This window comes from Uranotaenia lowii, chromosome 2 (genome assembly GCF_029784155.1).
Source record: "Uranotaenia lowii strain MFRU-FL chromosome 2, ASM2978415v1, whole genome shotgun sequence".
In the NCBI taxonomy this organism is placed as follows: domain Eukaryota; kingdom Metazoa; phylum Arthropoda; class Insecta; order Diptera; family Culicidae; genus Uranotaenia; species Uranotaenia lowii.
In genome coordinates this window covers 49,635,687-49,644,274 of record NC_073692.1, presented here as the reverse complement: position 1 = coordinate 49,644,274, position 8,588 = coordinate 49,635,687, and positions in this window count along the sequence as shown.

The following is an 8,588-nucleotide window of genomic DNA, read 5'->3' as shown; positions in this document are numbered from 1 at the left end:
TACGATGTCTACGAAAAACAAGCCACCCATACGTGTAGTTTTTAAAGATCCATGCACTAAATTGAAGGTTCTCGACGATAAACGCAAATATGGACGACTTCATATTAGCGAACTAAAGATGAATACCCCGCACACCCAACACGGAGAATCCTATGTCTCAGTTCGTAGTGAAGTTACTCCCATCATTAACGGACTACTTCAAGAATTGCAAAACAAACAGAAACAACTCAATTTTGCATATATTTGGCTTGGTGCAGATGGAAATATTCTTCTAAAGAAAACCACGAAATGCAAACCGAAATGCAAACGAAATGTTGATGTTGTCGTTATAAGCGAAACCTGGATTAAGGATAAAAATACGATCTTCTATAATTTACCTGGATACAAAGCTAATTTCTCTTCTCGATACAACAGCAGTGGTGGATTATCAGTGTACGTAAGAGATGAACTAAAGCTTAACGTGAGCGTAATATCGAGGATTTTGGCTACCACCACATTGAAATCGAACTCTGTTCTCCCAGTGAACCTATGACGATTCATGGAATCTATAGACCACCAAACTACAACTTCTCTAGCTTCCTCAACCGAATAGAGCAAGTCTTCTCCTAGGCTGATTTCACGAAACCTTTCTTCATGCTCGGGGATATTAATATTCCAGTGAACAGAGAAAATGATAACTCAGTACTACAGTACCAGAATCTACTAAATTGCTTCGGCCTGACTGTTTCAAATAACGTCATAACAAGACCTGCGAGTAGCAATTTGCTGGATCACAGCATTGTGCGATTCAATGATCTCAGCTGTATATCTAACGTTACGTTTGAGTGTGAAATAAGTGACCATAGACCCGTCCTTACTACATACTACAATAAGTACCAACATCGTGGAGTTAATATTTTGTCAAGAAGGTATACTAATAGGGAAAATCTCCAAAGAGAGTTTAAATATTTTCTTAGAAACGTTGATCTTCGGAATTTAGACCCTGATACTAGGCTGCATTCGATAACCGAACGATACCAACAACAATGTCGACAAACATACTCGCATACATACTGCTACAGTTCGAATGAAAAAAATGTGTCCGTGGATGAATCTAGAAGTATGGCAACTTTCAAAAATACGAGACAAAATTCTGAGAAAGTGGAGAAGAAATTCCGACAACGTTAGTCTCACTGAACAAATCAAAAACGCAAACAAGAAACTCCAGTACGCTAAAAGAAAGGCTAAAACTGACTATTATGAGCAGCTAATGAACACTTCTAACACCAAATATCTATGGAAACATATAAACGAGCTTATTGGTAGAAACTCTAAACACGATGATCTGGAATTGGACATGGATGGAGAACTAGTAAACAATCCGCTAACTGTTGCAAATGCATTCAATAAATTTTTCACGTCGATTGGAGCACAACTCGCTGATCAACATAATTCTACTGGTAACATTGATGAATACCACACAATAAAACGGATACGAAACTCCATCTTTCTACGACCCTCCACTGTTCAAGAAGTCACAACAATCATATCGAAATTAGATCCCTCAAAAGCTCCTGGAATTGATCGCTTCCCAGTATCAGCATTACAAAACCATCATCTGGAATTAGCCCCTATCCTTTCGTCGACGTTCAACGATAGTGCAATCATGGCCCAGTACCCGGAATCTCTTAAGCATGCCATTGTCCGACCTGTGTTTAAGTCTGGGAGCCCAAAAGATGTCAACAGCTACCGCCCTATTTCGGTCCTATCTGGTTTTAGTAAAGTTTTTGAAAAGCTCATCGCAACCAGGTTGACTGAATTTCTAGATAGTGAAAGCTTCTTGTATCAACACCAACACGGATTCCGGAAAGGTGGGTCTACGGAGATCGCCGTCCTAGAACTGGTAAACAGTGTATCACAGAATCTGGACAGGAAAAAGGAAATACCAGGCGCCTTGTTTCTAGATCTATCGGAAGCCTTCGATACAATAAATCACGATCTTCTGCTGAAAAAACTAGAAGCATATGGAATACGAGGCCTGGACAATATATTTATGCGTATTTATCTTCAAAATCGAAAACAAGTTGTCAAGATCAATAATACTTTTAGCTCCCAACTGCCAATAACTGTAGGTGTTCCTCAAGGAAGCAATCTAGGACCTCTGCTATTTCTGACATATGTCAATGATTTACCAAATCTTCCTCTAAGTTAAGGTTGCCAGAATTTTTTCAGCATGTATCCGGGCCGGACAATCCGGGCAATTTTTTATAAAAAACCTGGCAAAATCCGGACATTTCATTTCTAAATCGAGACCGAAAATCCGGGCAATATCCGGGCAAATTTTGTCAAAACCCAGAAATAACTCACCAAAAATTAAAAAAAAAGAGTTGAAAAAAATATTTTTTTCATCAAAATTCAAAAACAAATTTGAAATCGTATTTTAGTCTTCGAAAAATCCTTTCATGATTATTTTTGCAAAATCTGCTAAAAATTTTTATTTTGGTGGCTAAATAAAAAAAAATTAACACACAATTTGATTTTTTTCATTATTATTTGCCAAATAAAGTGAAAAAATCCGGGCAAAATCCGGGCATATATCAATGAAATCCGGGCAACCGGGCCGGGCAGGACTGTTCTAAAATTTTGTATCAAATATCCGGGCAAATCCGGATAAAACCGGGCAATCTGGCAACCTTACTCTAAGTGGTATTCCAAGGCTTTTTGCGGACGACACGGTTCTTGAATACTCAAATCATAATGTTGAAACTACAATTCGTGAAATGAAAAACGATCTAAATGTTATCTTCAAAACAATCTGCTCACATTGAACGCAGCCAAAACGAAACTAACCATTTTCAGAGGAATTAAAACTAGATTACCGCCACACTCACCTCTGGTTCACAAAAATATTGTTTTTTTTATAGTAAAAAAACGAACACACACCACCAGACCACAGAAAGAGTACTATGTGTGCCGTGATCGGGATTCGATCTCATGGACTCTGGCTTAAAAGACTGGAACGATATCCTCTAGGCCACGGCCACCGGCAAATTGTTATTGAAGAAGTTTCTAGCTTCAAATACTTAGGTGTTTATATAGATAATCGTTTATCCTGGAAGCCACATATACAGAATCTTATAAAAAAATGTGCTCCCATCTGTGGGATTATCCGTAAGTTTTCACATTTTATGCCTAAACATGTTCTGCAAAAGCTTTATTACAGTTTTGTACACAGTCGATACACTTACGCCATCAGTGCCTGGGGACATACCAACATGTCTAACCTGGCAACATTAAAAGTCCAGCAAAACCGATGCATTAAAGCAATTTATAAGCTACCTTTTTTATACCCTAGCCTAGAACTGTACAAAATGCCAAATCATAACATATTACCGATAAACTGCCACAATACTCGATATGTAGACAGGTTACTGATAGAAAATGCAACAACAAGAATCGGAGAAAGAAGGTTTACCACGACAGGTCCAACAATGTATAATCGCCTCAGTCGTGAAATACGAAACATCGAAAGTTTAACTTTATTTAAAATTCGCCTGAAACAAGATTTCAAAAACAATTTAGAGCGGTTAATGTAAGTAATGTTAGCCATGTAAAACTGAAATTACTCCTATAGTAACTATAATCGAAACCTTTTAGAGGAATGAAAATTCATTAAGGTTTCTTTTCTTTTCTTTCTGTTATGCAATAAAGTCTTAGTTAGTTAAGTAAATACGCGAGCAGCAAGTGACGGATGTTCAAAATCTGCTTTTATTTTCTTGTTTTTCTCTGTCTGTACCCGGTTATGGCTGCTGAAGCCCAAGCAGGGAGACACCTTAAAAAGGATTCCATGAGCGGTGAGTCCCTTTTTTAGATCGGTCTCTCTTTCCTCTGCCCGAAGGTGACAAAAGGAGGCGGGCAAACGAACAACGAGCCAAAGCATCATAAATCATATTTACTGCTGGAAATCCACAACATAAAAACACACCCGGTGTGGAAGGAAGTGTTGTTGTTGATTTTGTAGTTGGGTCCGTTGCCTAATACGACGCCTGATGCTAGCAAGAAGAAGCTGGGCGTCGCCGCCGTCTCTGGGCAAAATCCAATGGGACACACACCGGGCCAAGGAGAGCCATCAGAGTTTCACCTTTGCTCAGGTCGACTCGAGGTGGTCCCTTCAAAAGTTCGGAACGGAATCGAAAACTAGAAAAAAAGGGAGGAAAAAAGTTGAGCAAAAACACAGAGAGAACCGATAATGGCGCGCTGAGGATGCTGCTGCTTTTGACGAGGAGCTAGCTCCAGAAGCATCCCGTCTTAAGGCTTTCGGGGAGGATTTCCGAAATTATGCTAATATTTATTGGATTTTCTTCCGACGCCGAGTCACTTCGAGACGAAGTGAAGGAAGGAAGGCAGGTTCCTTCTACAAGGTTTTGCGTTGTCCTCTAGAAAAAAAGGACCGAGAAGGGTAGGAGAAGAACTTTGTCGAAAGTTGCTCTCTTTAATCATTTAAATTCATCCAATTTGTCAGTCTTTGATGGTGTGCAAATAAATAAATATTGATGAGCTGCGATCGTTCCGAGACAGGTACCGGGGCCGGGTTTTTTTTTCGTTTCTTCTTCTCGATGGGTTGGGGTAGAATCTTTAAAGTATGGTGACAGATTTGGTATAACTTTAACACTTGTTCCACTTTTTTCCGCTAAAAACTGTCTTGTTTCTCAACCAATTTTTACAAAATTTATAGCTTTGGAAAGCTTGTAACGTGACTCAAATATGGATCTCAAGCGATGTTCAGCTACAATCATTCATTTTAAAATTATTTAAAGTCTAAGAAAAAAAATCCGAAAAAAAACATGCTTCTGAAAAAAGGCTGGAAATCTGTTAATAAGTTTTCGAAAAAAATTCACTTAGTGCCTGAGAAAGCTGAGGTTAGAATATGTTGCACATATGGAAATATTATAAAAAAAAGTAGTGTAAAAACCGTACTTTTTGAATGAATCAACCGCCAAAGCTGTTCCAGTCACATTAGAAATTTTTGGAAATGTGTTTAAAAAAATTATCAATCTGCATTTTCTGAGACTATCCTAGCAACTTAGCAAATCGGACAAAAAAAATTTCTCTCTCATCTAACCATTCCATTGAATAATTGCACACCGTCCACGATCGCTATCAGAAATCGGTCAACCACTCGACAGTGATAGCTATAATTGAGAATGCGCCACCTTATTTTTTTTCATTGAAGAAAGCGCGCCAAAAGAAAAAAAAAACGCTTCAATTGCTACCTAAGTACTAGAGAACGCAAAAAACAGTTCCCCTTCTCGATTAATTGGTTAATTGAACACCCAATCGAAACCCCGAACGTAGTGTGGTGGGTGGGTAGAGTTGTTGTAGCCAATTGTTAATTCGAGGGTGTTAACAGTTTTAGAAAAGAAACACGTGCAATCACCACCGGCCACACCGTACAATGAATGCGATGAATGAGGGGGTGGTATGGAATGGTTTAAAAAAAACTGAAACAAACAAAACCAGATTGAAAAAAAATTCAAGTGGTGGCACCGATTATTCCGGTTAACAAAACTAATTGACGTTTAGTGAAGCGCGAAGCAAAACGTCTGCCGTTGAATGGTTAAAAAAAGTAGGTACTTCGGTTAATGTTTAATTGAGCTCAGGTAGATTGTTGAATGTTTTTTTTGCATAGAGAGAAAAAAAAGAAAAAAAATTAGGCCCACATTTAGAAATAACGATCGCACCTCGGTGCACACAGCTCGTCGATACGGTAATTAGCGGCCGTGAAAATGATCGTTTCAATTGCCCCTTTACAGTTACAGTAGATCAATTAACCTGTCAATGGTGGTGGTCACCCATTGATTACGGGTGCACGTGAAGATTTATTGGTTCAGTTGCGAAAAGTCTCTCTCGAAACGGTACCGATACCTTAAAATATGTGCAGAGTATCCTCAATCCGTCTCCGAGAAGCGGTGGTGCTCAAACGATAATTTCCATTCACGATAATTACCAACATAAGTAATCGAGGAAAAAGTTGGACGACGAGGATCGCGCGCCCTCTGTAGTACGATCGATCGATCGCCAAACTCGCGCCTCCCGTTGATGGATTGCTGTAATTAATTGAAATTGCCGACCGTGCGCGAACGTTTTGGTGTTCTCTTTATTTTTTTTTGTTTTTGTTTTTTTTTTGGATTGGTCCATCATCCATTCTCGCACAACTCCAGAGCGAGCACCTTTCTCGCAACGATGCGTTAAAATCGTATGAATTACAAATGAGCCGTATGGCCGGTTTTAGCCCGTTTATTCTCCGTTTTTTTTTTTTTGTTTCAATACAAACTGAAACTGATTAGGTCGAATTTTCCTGTCGATTACATTGGTCCAGCTGATAATAAAGTAGAAACCATTTGTAGTAAAATGTTTCTTTTAGTTTAGGGCTCTTTCGATTTCACGGATCTCTCGAACAGCTGCAGATTAGCTTAATAGAAACGTACCCAACACCAAGAATCGACTTCAATGACATGAGGTCAGCGTCAGCGCGTTAAGCCCTTCAAAAATTTGAAGTCCAACGAATCATCTTGCTCTTCCGCTAAAACGAACATCAACAAAACGGGACGCCACTCTACCGTGAACGAATTTAACGGACTGTTGGGTTCCCGGCTTGTTGTTTCCCTCGTTGGCTATTATAATATACATTTGGCTTAAATTTGGCTCATCATTATAATCGCTAGCCAAACAACATTCCATTTGGGGTTTTTTTTATTTTTGCTCTTGAATCTTGACAGTGATTTTTTTTACCAATATGTAATTTAAGGAGTGAATTCGAAAAAATGCAACACTTTGTTCTGTGAATAACTTTTGAATGCATGGATGTAAAATAATGAGATTTTCAAATTCTTGGGAAACCTATTGAAGAGCTTTGTCTTCTGTGTATTTTAAGCCATTCATCATGTCAATCGTTATGACAGACTGAGTAATTTGCAGTTTCCACAGATAGTTAGCCTCCTCAAGTACTAGACATTAAATTTTTCAACATTTTCTCCTTGTTCATCTATTCCATTACAAAACTTTTCAAAATATCACTCCACAAGCAATTTAAATATTTTTCACACGATTTGACCACCGTATTTTTTATTCTACCTTTTCTATTTTGTAGAAATGAAGTCAGGTCTATTTATTAGTCAGTTTGACGAACAGTAAAAAAAATTGTCTTTTTTATCACTTCACATTTTCGGAAACAGCTTGAAAGAACCTCTCACATTCCTCTCACTTCATGAAGTCAATAATCTTCACTTTTATTAAAACTTTAGCTCACTATTGGGTCCACTAGGACTACTTAAACAATTTACCATGTAAACTTTGGTCGAATAGTTGATTTCCAGCTGTTTTTGGGTGTTCTGCTGGGATTTTTCAAAAGAAGAAATTGATATTTGCTCCAGCCTAATTAAAAAACCCGATTTAATACACTTAACAGTGGATTGGAGCCTTTCTAACAGAGTTTAAATTATATTTGGAAATATATAAAATAATATAGAATATACATGATAGATTCCTTCCCTCTGAATCATATAAGTATGATTTCAGATATTCAAACACGAAAAATTCTAATCTCAATATAAAAAAATGATGCCTGATACGTTTTTTTGGGGAAAAGCGAACTGGTATGTAAGGAGCTCATTTTATGTATGGAAAGAATGGTATTTAAACAGTAGAATTTCCAAGATTTATAACACGCTGAAATGGTGCCGTGGGTAGCAACCAGAACTTTCACGTTGCTGGTCACGGTTCGAATCTTACTGTTTTTTTATGCTTTTTTTTTTACTGAATAAGTAAAACCAACTACAATATTGATGGATAGCCGTGACGCGTGCCCTAGCATGATACCTTTTTTAGAGCTCAACCATGCATAGAGGAAAAATTCCCACAAAAGGAGGGGAAAGTAATATGACTATTAAATGATTAATCTCATTCTGTAAACTAAATCTGAAATCTTATTCTGATTCTAAAGTTTGAATTTTGAGTTACAACACTTAGTCTAATATTTGAATATAAGTTCCAATTTCAAATTCCAGGTTGATCTTTAATCCAAATTCTTAATCAGAATTCTAAATCTGAATTCTCAATCTGAATTCTGAATCTGAACTCTGAATTTGAATTCTAAATCTGTATTCTGAATCTGAATTCTGAATCTGAATTCTGAATCTGAATTCTGAATCTGAATTCTGAATCTGAATTCTGAATCTGAGTTCTGAATCTGAATTCTGAATCTGAATTCTGAATCTGAATTCTGAATTCTGAATCTGAATTCTGAATCTTAATTCTGAATCTGAATTCTGAATCTGAATTCTGAATCTGAATTCTGAATCTGAATTCTGAATCTGAATTCTGAATCTGAATTCTGAATCTAAATTCTGAATCTGAATTCTGAATCTGAATTCTGAATCTGAATTCTGAATCTGAATTCTGAATCTGAATTCTGAATCTGAATTCTGAATCTGAATTCTGAATCTGAATTCTGAATCTGAATTCTGAATTCTGAATCTGAATTCTGAATCTGAATTCTGAATCGGAATTCTGAATCTGAATTCTGAATCTGAATTCTGAATATGAATTCA